Here is a 12035-nt window from a genome sequence, read left to right as displayed (position 1 = left end):
GATCTAGCATAATGGTACATTTTTGTACCCAATATTTGGAATATAAAGGTACAATCAACTCCACAATGAAGGTACAGGTCTGTTTCTTAATACCCCACCATAAGGAACAATGATGCATTTTTGATCACTTAAAAATAACAAACAGCTTTGTCACTGTGGCGATACTCTAAAGGCAAAATTGTACCACAATCATTATCATGATCACAATGCCCAGGTTATTATAATTTATTTCTGTGTTATTGCGTGTACATTGATTGATGTGTTAATCTTATGCTACACAAAGATAAATACCATACATTTTTCTAAACTAGTTGGATGTTTTGCAGTCATTACTGAAATGGTTGTTCCATTTTAAAAGGCCTGGGTAGTCTCACAATGTTCCTAACCCTAGCAGTCATTACTGAAATGGTTGTTCCATTTTAAAAGGCCTAGGTAGTCTCCTCACACTGTTCCTAACCTTAGCAGTCATTACTGAAATGGTTGTTCCATTTTAAAAGGCCTAGGTAGTCTCCTCACAATGTTCCTAACCCTAGCAGTCATTACTGAAATGGTTGTTCCATTTGAAAAGGCCTAGGTAGTCTCCTCACAATGTTCCTAACCCTAGCAGTCATTACTGAAATGGTTGTTCCATTTGAAAAGGCCTAGGTAGTCTCCTCACAATGTTCCTAACCCTAGCAGTCATTCTGAATGCAGGTGAATACAAACTCCCACTGTTGGATATCATAACCCTGGCTGGATTCTAATAGGAATAACACACCAGTTTGCACTACCAGCATGTGAATTGCAGATAGGTTTTCAAAATCCTGGTAACTTTCCTCAAACTCTCAGGTTTTCCAGGAATCTCCTACTGGGAGGGAATAAGGAAGGAATAAGCAGGAAATCCAGAAAGTGAACGGAATTTTGCAACCCTACTTACAGACCTGATGTGGCTTGTAAACCACCCGTGAGTGGAAGTGTTGTACCAGTTTAAGTGGTCTATGGTAGAGGTACATTTCTGAAATGCTATAAAGGCAAAATGTACCTTTACTAAAATCATGCTTTTGTACCTGTGGACAATATGTAAGAAAGGTACTATCTGAGGTATGAACTGGGGTACAATTACGTCCCTATAAGTGAAGTTACAAAGGTCCTACCTTACAGGGTACCACTACAGTAACAAATTTTATCCTGTTTCTAAGAGTGTATTCTATTATATGTACCCTGCAACACTGGACATGTGACAGTTATATCAGTACAGCTTGTATGAAACATCTCTGTCTCTTCCCAGTACTATAACCCTTATCTAACCTATGTCAGCTGTTAAAGAGGCCGAACTGACACTTCCTCTCTGCATGCAGCCACAGGGGAGAGACGGTCCATTTGAGGTGAAACATCACAGTCCACTTAGTGTATCAGTTCCAATCAATACTAATGTGTGGATGTTCCCACGCTGACAGCCCAGTACCCACAGGAGCATGTAGTGTGCTAGGCTGTTGGCTCGGCTCATGGTGGTGGGTTGGAGGTGTAAGAAGAGGAGAGGACGGCTGTGTTGTTGGCTGATTTCTCGCCAATCGTTTGACACAAACACCATAGAACACACAGCCTGCCCTCCCTGGCATCACACACGCATGCACACACACACCAACAGACAGGCGTAGTATGGTCATCGTGGAAAAACGCAGAGACTGTACCCACAGCTTTTACAGCTACTGTGCTGGCTGTGTCAATATAGAGACTGCACTGTTTTCTCTGATTGTCAATTCAAACAGAATATGGAGAGTGTGGAGAGACAGAGAGATGGGGGGGAAGAGGGAGGGAGGGAGGGAGGGAGGGAGGGAGGGAGGGAGCAGAGCAACACATGGAAGTGAGCCATTCAGATTTGATAAAAATCCATCACACTAGAGGCTTGTTTATGTCTGTGTGGAGGAGGAGAAGAGGATGGATGGATGATGAAAAGAGGACGGTAGGAAGGAAGGAGAGATGGAGAGAGACATTGCAGAGCTTGAGGGGAAAACGGGCTGAAATATGTTGAAATGGAAGCAGGGAAATGGAGGAGGAAAAACTCATCAGGGATGCATATGGTGTGGCTAAATGACAAACAAGACAATGGGAGAGAGAGAGATAACGAGAAAGAGAGCAAGAAAGAAGGACGAGAGAGAGAGAAAGAAATTTTGAAAAAAGAAAATAGAGAAAATTGCTAAAGAGAGAGAGAGAGCAAAAGAGGAATATGAGGAAGATGAGGAATAGACACTCACCCATTCCAGTGGCCTCTCCACAGGCGAGCACAATCCCGTCTCTGTGATGCCATCCTGGGTAGGAGCAGAGAGAGATCCTGGAGCCCCCTCCTCAGAATACCAATAGGGTTGCTATTATCAGCTCATAGATACACACACACTGGCACTGAAGAGTAGAATGCCACACACACACACACACACACACACACACACACACACACACACACACACACACACACAGAGTCAGGTCTGAGGCCGACACTTTAATATCAACTCTCTCTATCTAATTTCTGGCTTCATTTTTCTTTGTCTCTCTCTTTCCATGACCCCCCTTCTCTTGCTCTCTTTCTCTATGAAAATAATTACACCATTAGACAAGCCTGAAAAAAACATCAAAATATACTGCGACACTCACACACATGCATAGCTTACACACACACAAGGTATATACCATTTACACAATCCCAATGTAACGCAGCATTCCCAATGACGACGCTGGCCGTATGTTGCAGATGCAGTCTGTTCCTGGCTGTATGGTGTTAAACAGGAATGAGCACCCTGTTATCATCTCTTCCCCCTCTCTCTGGATTCCTCTCCTCTCCTCCGTCTGATGCCCAGATAAGAGGATGAAAGACCAGACTCTCTTCTCTTTTCTCTCTGTAGTGTCTATTCTCTTTTTCTCCTTAATTCAATGGTTAGTTAAAGGTTTTCTTTATCCCTGCTACCAGTGTGATTCCATGACACTCGACTGCAAACTGCATTTACTAACTCACCCTCTCTCTCTCTCTCTCGCTTTTTCCTTGCTCAATAGTATCCCCGTACCTACTCAGCTCTTTCCAATCCAATCAGCACTGTCTCCCTCCCTCTGTCCCTCCCTCTGTCCCTCGCTCTGCTCCCTCCTACACTGTTGCCTCCCCCTCCTTCCTATCACCCACTCCCTCTCTCTCTCTCTGATTTTCTGAAAGACAAATATCAACTGCCCCTGTCTCTATCAGTCTTGGAGATAAGTATTTGAACCAAAACGGAAAGAGAAAATCAACATGTGAATACACACACACACACACACACACACACACACACACACACACACACACACACACACACACACACACACACACACACACACACACACACACACAGAGAAAGAGAGGACAAAAATCATACGGAAGTCCTCCTTCCCCAGCTGGAGTGAATGACCCTGACAGGACTTGACATGGTTACATGCTCAGGGTGACAAACAAAATCACACACACCCAGACCTACACACAAATGAACACATGCGCGCACACACACACACACAGACAGACAGACAGACAGACAAACACAGACAGACAGACAGACAGACAGACAGACAGACAGACAGACAGACAGACAGACAGACAGACAGACAGACAGACAGAGACACAGACAGACAGACAGACAGACAGACAGACAGACAGACAGACAGACAGACAGACAGACAGACAGACAGACAGACAGACAGAGGAGCTCTCCTGTGACAACATCTTGACACTTCAGAGGGGAATAAACACTATTTATGTATAACTTCCAGGCAGACATTACCACCAGACAGACAGTCACATGAGGAACACTCCACAACATGACGGCCACACTCCCACCAGACAGACAATCACATGAGGAATACTCCACAACATGAGAGCCACACTCCCACCAGACACAGTCACATGAGGAATACTCCACAACATGAGAGCCACACTCCCACCAGACAGACAATCACATGAGGAATACTCCACAACATGAGAGCCACACTCCCACCAGACACAGTCACATGAGGAATACTCCACAACATGACAGCCACACTCCCACCAGACACAGTCACATGAGGAATACTCCACAACATGACAGCCACACTCCCACCAGACACAGTCACATGAGGAATACTCCACAACATGAGAGCCACACTCCCACCAGACACAGTCACATGAGGAATACTCCACAACATGACAGCCACACTCCCACCAGACACAGTCACATGAGGAATACTCCACAACATGACGGCCACACTCCCACCAGACACAGTCACATGAGGAATACTCCACAACATGAGAGCCACACTCCCACCAGACACAGTCACATGAGGAATACTCCACAACATGACGGCCACACTCCCACCAGACACAGTCACATGAGGAATATTCCACAACATGACAGCCACACTCCCACCAGACAGACAGTCACATGAGGAATACTCCACAACATGAGAGCCACACTCCCACCAGACACAGTCACATGAGGAATACTCCACAACATGAGAGCCACACTCCCACCAGACACAGTCACATGAGGAATACTCCACAACATGACGGCCACACTCCCACCAGACACAGTCACATGAGGAATACTCCACAACATGAGAGCCACACTCCCACCAGACACAGTCACATGAGGAATACTCCACAACATGAGAGCCACACTCCCACCAGACACAGTCACATGAGGAATACTCCACAACATGAGAGCCACACTCCCACCAGACAGACAGTCACATGAGGAATACTCCACAACATGAGAGCCACACTCCCACCAGACACAGTCACATGAGGAATACTCCACAACATGAGAGCCACACTCCCACCAGACACAGTCACATGAGGAATACTCCACAACATGAGAGCCACACTCCCACCAGACAGGACAATCCCAACAGAAACTCATATTTCTCTGTCCACTCCCCTCTCCCATGATGATCTGTCCTGCCTCATCCCCATGTCTCTCTCACACTGTGTCACGTTTGTCCAAACCCCTTTCCTATGTTTGCTATCAATTCTCCACATATGCTGTTACATGTACATTCATTAGGTAGTTCTGTCCTGCTTTCTCATTGTCATGTCAATATGTCCTATCCACTCTCTTATATTTGCTATAATGGTGTCATCTTCATTCCATGTTGACCAATCATATGGTCTATGTCATTATTCCATCATGTTATGCTAACCCGTTTCTCATAGTGTAGGTGTCCTGCCCTCTGTCGCTCATACTGGAGAAGACAGCACTGAAATGTTTGCTTTGATTTTTATCTCTCTGCTCTTTATTTTCACTTTGCATTTAGTCAAATATTAGCCAAGTGTTGATTGACCTTTGAAAAGGTTAGTGGGCAAACAGCACTGTATCACGTATTATTCATGTTTGGAGTTGTCAGTGTGTGTGTCTATTCCCAGAGGGGAGGGGCCAGAGCCACAATGTTCCATGTCGGTGACCCATATCTACGGCCTACAGAAAGAAGTCTTCTCAGTCCTCTGTCTCACCCATTCAATCACATCCACAACTATACCGCCCCCACTGCCCTGGCCCCTGTGCTGCTTAGAAGAGGTGCCTGGGGTGCCTCACTGTGTCTGTGTGTGTCTGTGGTCTGTGTGTGCGTCAGTGTCTGATAAGTCCAGCCCTGAACAGTACATACTGTTTGCTGTAGTTAAGAGTATTTTTTACATATACACCTGACCAAAATATTTCATGCTCTCTTTCTCCCCTGCCTTTCTCTGATGTCTATTCTGAGCTGTCCTCTCTACCTCTCCCTCCCTCTTTCCCTCCATCTCTCACTCCCCCCTCCCTCCCAACATCTCTCCCTCGAACAACAATATGCATTCAACAGCTGCTCTCTCTCTGATCTCTAGCCCAAACCCCACCCCGTTGTTCACCCATTTATACACACTGTTTTTAACGTACAACACACATGCACACTCGTACATTCCTCGAGGGTTAGAGCGGATGGAGCACAGATGCACAGTCATACAGAGACAAATTAAACACACACACATCGTTCCACACTGCTGCAGCAGGTGAGGATTGGCCAGAGTTAGCAGCACTCGACCCTCTGAGGGGTATGTGGGTGTTCCCCTGCCATGTTCCTTTCCTCCCTGCACTATGTGGTTCCCATGTGGTTCCCATGTTAACCATTGCCTGGACAGCATGCAACAGGGAAGGGAGAATGAATGGATGGAGAAAGGGTGAGAAAGAGAGGAGGAACAGAGGGAGGGAGGGAGTGAATTGACATTCAGACGGAGCACTGCGCAGCACTCGTGGAATAATAATTAGCTGCTCAGTATTCTAGTCACATATCCACCGCTATCAATGAGAGAGAGAGAGGGAGGAGAGAGAGGGGGGAGAGGGGGAGGAGAGAGAGGAGAGAGAGAGAGAGAGGAGAGAGGAGAGAGAGGAGAGAGGGGGAGGAGAGAGAGGAGAGAGGGGGAGAGGGAGGAGAGAGGAGAAAGGGGGGAGAGAGGAGAGAAGGGAGGGCAGAGGGTGAGATACAGAGGGAGGGAGAAGAAACAGACACAGGGAGAAACAAGGTGAACAAAAGGGGGAGGGATGAAAGGGGAAAGAGAAGAGGAGAGGATATGGAGGACGAAAAAGATAAGCATGGTGGCACGAGCTGGAGAAGCAGATGCTCATAACCTGCACAACACACACACACACACACAGTGCAGTCACGCATACAAATACACATACACACACATACAGGGCATAGACACACTCAAGTCCGAGAAAAACACATGAAACACTATTTTTTTTACTCACACAAGCTTCCTAGTCAGACAGAGGGTGAATATGAACACACATACAAACACACACACACTACACACGAGGAGACTACTTGTCAATGTCACAGCAGGTACCGCCACCTCAGCAAAGAGAGAGACAGGGAGAATAGAGAAAGACGAAGACAAGAGGAGAGAGAGAAAGAGAGGGAGAGAGAGAGAGAGAAAGAAGGAGGGGGGAGCGGGAGAGAGAGAGAAAGAAAGATGGGGAGAGAAAGAGAGAGAGAAAAGATAGGGGGAGAGAGAGAAAAGAAAGAGGGGGAGAGAGAGAAAGAAAGAGGGGGAGAGAGAAAGATAGGGGGAGAGAAAGAGAGGGGGAGAGAGAAAGAGAGAGAAAGAGAGCAGGAGAAAAGGAAGGAGAGCATGACAGAGAGAAAACAGAGGTAAATGCAGAAAAGGAAGCATGTCAGATGATAAATGTGTATAACATTAGTTAAATAGGTCAATTATAATAAGATATTTCATAATAAAGGACCAGAGAAAACAGATGAATCAGGAAACACTGTGCGGTGTGTGTAGTCACCCAAAAATACTAAGGACTGCAGGCAGCATGTTGACAGAAATATGAGTTCCTACCCAGACTTAGGCATTAGGGAGTAATGAGAACTATACTGTAGTTATTACTACAGCATATGAACTCATCACCAACAGGCCAAGAGCTCATACTTTATTCATCAGTCTATACTTGACTGAATGGAATTCTAATTATAGACTATTCAACTCATCGGCAGAATCCTGTTCTAATTCAAATTCTGATCTAATAATGTGTTCTATTTCACTCTGTGATTGATTGATTAATGATATCATTCTAATTTCGTGCGTAAACTTCATTTATCTTAGTGACATTCATTTATCATCATGACTCATTAACACCATTCACAGTCAGGAACTCATGAGGGATCCCAAGATAATTAAATAAAAAAGGTTTTAAAACATTCTCAGTTGTAAAATCCCTACAGCAATATTCTAGATGTGATACACTTGCTCTACAGTACAGCATATGGGATAATACATAATCATGTCAATATCTTCAATGCAATGACAGCAAAGATGGCGACAACGATGCACTTACGTCCTTAACAAAGATAACATCACGTCACCTAACTAGAGGCTACCTCTTCTCTATTTACCCAGGGTGAATACTATGTTAAATATCTGTCCCCAGTGCTAAACCCCAAACCCAGGGGCTGCTCCTCTCACCCTCCACCTGTAATGTCAGCAGGTTCAGGCCCAGCGCTGAATAGGCACATTATTTCTGAGGGCCAGGTATTTCCAGTGTTTATGGATGAAACATAGCTGAGAATTCCAGGGATATCCAGGGACAAATACTGAATAGGTGCTGTCACATTCACTCCTCACAAGGACAACAGTATCCCTTTCCTGCAATCAATGACCAAAGCACCCTTTTTGTCCTCATCCTCTTTGTCCTCATGGGCGGAATTCTCTTAATTTGTTTAATAATTTCATCATTAATAAATTAATAAATTCATTTTTTATAAATCACGTAAATCTGGTGTTTCTATATCAAACAGTGTTGTTATACAGTGGGGCAAAAAAGTATTTAGTCAGCCACCAATTGTGCAAGTTCTCCCACTTAAAAAGATGAGAGAGGCCTGTAATTTTCATCATAGGTACACTTCAACTATGACAGACAAAATTAGAAAAGAAATTCCAGAAAATCACATTGTAGGATTTTTAATGAATTTATTTGCAAATTATGGTGGAAAATAAGTATTTGGTCAATAACAAAAGTTTATCTCAATACTTTGTTATATACCCTTTGTTGGCCATGACAGGGGTCAAATGTTTTCTGTAAGTCTTCACAAGGTTTTCACACACTGTTGCTGGTATTTTGGCCCATTCCTCCATGCAGATCTCCTCTAGAGCAGTGATGTTTTGGGGCTGTCGCTGGGAAACACGGACTTTCAACTCCCTCTAAAGATTTTCTATGCGGTTGAGATCTGGAGACTGGCTAGGCCACTCCAGGACCTTGAAATGCTTCTTACGAAGCCACTCCTTCGTTGCCCGGGCGGTGTGTTTGGGATCATTGTCATGCTGAAAGACCAAGCCACGTTTCATCTTCAATGCCCTTGCTGATGGAAGGAGGTTTTCACTCAAAATCTCACGATACATGGCCCCATTCATTCTTTCCTTAACACGGATCAGTCGTCCTGGTCCCTTTGCAGAAAAACAGCCCCAAAGCATGATGTTTCCACCCCCATGCTTCACAGTAGGTATGGTGTTCTTTGGATGCAACTCAGCATTCTTTGTCCTCCAAACACGACGAGTTGAGTTTTTACCAAAAAGTTATATTTTGGTTTCATCTGACCATATGACATTCTTCCAATCTTCTTCTGAATCATCCAAATGCTCTCTAGCAAACTTCAGACGGGCCTGGACATGTACTGGCTTAAGCAGGGGGACACGTCTGGCACTGCAGGATTTGAGCCCCTGGCGGCGTAGTGTGTTACTTATGGTAGGCTTTGTTACTTTGGTCCCAGCTCTCTGCAGGTCATTCACTAGGTCCCCCCGTGTGGTTCTGTGATTTTTGCTCACCGTTCTTGTGATTATTTTGACCCCACAGGGTGAGATCTTGCGTGGAGCCCTAGATCGAGGGAGATTATCAGTGGTCTTGTATGTCTTCCATTTCCTAATAATTGCTCCCACAGTTGATTTCTTCAAACCAAGCTGCTTACCGATTGCAGATTCAGTCTTCCCAGCCTGGTGCAGGTCTACAATTTAGTTTCTGGTGTCCTTTGACAGCTCTTTGGTCTTGGCCATAGTGGAGTTTGGAGTGTGACTGTTTGAGGTTGTGGACAGGTGTCTTTTATACTGATAACAACACCTTCAAACAGGTGCCATTAATACAGGTATCGAGTGGAGGACAGAGGAGCCTCTTAAAGAAGAAGTTACAGGTCTGTGAGAGCCAGAAATCTTGCTTGTTTGTAGGTGACCAAATACTTATTTTCCACCATAATTTGCAAATAAATTCATAAAAAATCCTACATTGTGATTTTCTGGATTTTTCTCTCATTTTGAATGCCATAGTTGAAGTGTACCTATGATGAAAATGACAGGCCTCTCTCATCTTTTTAAGTGGGAGAACTTGCACAATTGGTGGCTGACTAAATACTTTTTTGCCCCACTATATTTCAGTATACTGTGATGTATATAAAGTGTCATATTAGCATGTAAACTCTAAATGGAATACATTTCAACTCTATATCTGACATGGTACATGTGTCTTCTTTTTTTAAGCCAATGTGTGAGCCAATATGTGTGAGGTGTATACTTCTATTTCAAAGTAGATTTGTTTAAGACCAAGACATACTCTGTGTGACCCTGATTTAACCCACTACAGTAGAAGGTTAAGGATGCTAATAATCTCCCCAAACCAAATGCAGTCCATCCATTGTTTGTGATGCCCCGAGGCCAAAATGTTGTATTTCACTTCTCAGTTATGCAATTTCTTGCACTCTGATTTTTTGGCCACCATGATGTTTTAATAAACATCTTCATTCAAGCCTTAGTTTTGGATGAATTCCTTTTTTTCGACAGTGTGCGGGTCTCCATCTCTTCTACTGTGATATCTAGGTGTAAATTTGATTCGACGGTCTGGTTATACTCAAACTATAAACCATTCTCTCAGAGCGCAGTACTCTCATCATTATACCTTCAACATACAGTATAGAACATATGCCAAGAACATCTACCATCTAATAAATGACTACAGACACAGCAGAGATGACCATGCTATGATACAAGGCTACTTAGTCTGCTGGAGATGCATTGATGAATGGTAATGTACATGTACGTGCATTCCTCTATAGTGGAGGTTGGTGGGAAATACAGTGAGGTCCACAAGTATTTGGACAGTGATACATTTTTTTGTTGTTGAAATGATACAATGACTAGGAGGTTAAAGTGCAGACTGGCGAGTCCCATCTCTTTTGTCAGTGATAGATGTGTGACAACAAATTCTAATGACATCAAGCCCACAATGTTTTTAGTAGTCCTCCAGTTGGGTCACCCATTGAGCTCCATGTATTGGGACAGTGACATGTTTTGGCTCTGTACTCCATCACTTTGGATTAGAAATGGTACAATGCATATGTTAAAGTGCAGACTGTCAGATTTAATTTGAGTGTATTTTCATCCATATCAGGTGAACCGTTTAGAAAGAACAGCACTTTTTGTACATAGTCCCCCCATTTTTAGGAAGGAAAAGGATTTGGACAAATTGTGTAGTTTGTGACTCTACTGACTTGTTGGATGCATGTTCAGTTTGTTTTGGTTGCGTTTCAGATTATTTTGTGCCCAATAGAAATGAATGGTAAATAATGTGTCATTATCAAGTCAATTTTATTGTAAATAAGAATACATGTTTCTAAACAATTATTCATGAATGTGTATGCTACCATGATTACAGATAGTCTTGAATGAATAAGAAACAATGATTCATGAGAAAGTTACAGATGCACAAAGATCATATCCCCAAGACATACTAACCTCTCACCAATAACAGACTGCTGGTTCCTTATCTCACCTTAGTGAGGGTCTTACATTTTCAGAATAAATTCTCTTCCCATGAAAGGCTGAAAACAACAAAAAATGTTTTCATACTTGGCTCCTATGCTAAAATGAGGCAATTTCTCTCTCTGTCACCCACACAATCAACAGCCTTTCTCATTTCATGTCATGAAAACAAATCAAGACAGAGTGTTTGTGTGTGAGAACGCTCCAGTCAGCATTCGCTGGGTGTGCAACAGTCATAAACGGCTCTTTAGATTACGATGAGCTGCTGCAGCACTGGAAAAGTTCTGGCACATCAAGCCTTTTTCCATTTAAACACAAATTAGATCATTATTTTTGATATCTAGCTATCCACTATAGCATAATGATACAGCAATATGACGGGTACTTCCTCAGTCAGCTGAGATCATCATAAATCCTCTCCTTCCTTATCATATGGAATTACAATATTAACTTCATCTATTCATGTCATAGACATTATATTAACATTACTGTTACATCTATATACGTCAACACACAGTGAAACAAATATCTTGGGTAATTACATGACTTGTATGGGGATATCTCATATTGCTGCCCTCCTGAGCTCTGCTTCTGTGACTCGGTGGGTACCTGTGTCAGAAAGTCCATATTGATGATGTCAAGCGAGAGCGTTGTGGATTTACAGTGGGGCCCATAAAGGCCATCCTATCTGATGTGTGAGATTACAGTGGGGCCCATAAAGGCCATCCTA

At 43.6% G+C, this 12035-nt stretch overlaps 1 protein-coding gene across 4 annotated transcripts in view; it reads right to left on the bottom strand.

Moving 5' to 3' along the window:
- Nucleotides 1-3218, bottom strand: part of grik5 (glutamate receptor, ionotropic, kainate 5) — a 164524-nt gene extending 161306 nt beyond the window's left edge. For all 4 annotated transcript variants that reach the window (XM_090225689.1, XM_090225690.1, XM_036969381.2 and 1 more), the window contains exons 1-2: nucleotides 2665-3218; nucleotides 2235-2379 (exon numbers count right to left, since the gene is read on the bottom strand). The gene's annotated coding sequence lies outside the window, so the exon portion shown is untranslated. The remainder of the gene's footprint in view (nucleotides 1-2234; nucleotides 2380-2664) is intronic.
- Between the last annotated feature and the right edge of the window lie 8817 nt (nucleotides 3219-12035).

This window comes from Oncorhynchus mykiss, chromosome 3 (assembly GCF_057628025.1).
Source record: "Oncorhynchus mykiss isolate SJ-2025 chromosome 3, ASM5762802v1, whole genome shotgun sequence".
NCBI lineage: Eukaryota > Metazoa > Chordata > Actinopteri > Salmoniformes > Salmonidae > Oncorhynchus > Oncorhynchus mykiss.
This window is presented reverse-complemented; position numbering and strand designations above follow the sequence as displayed.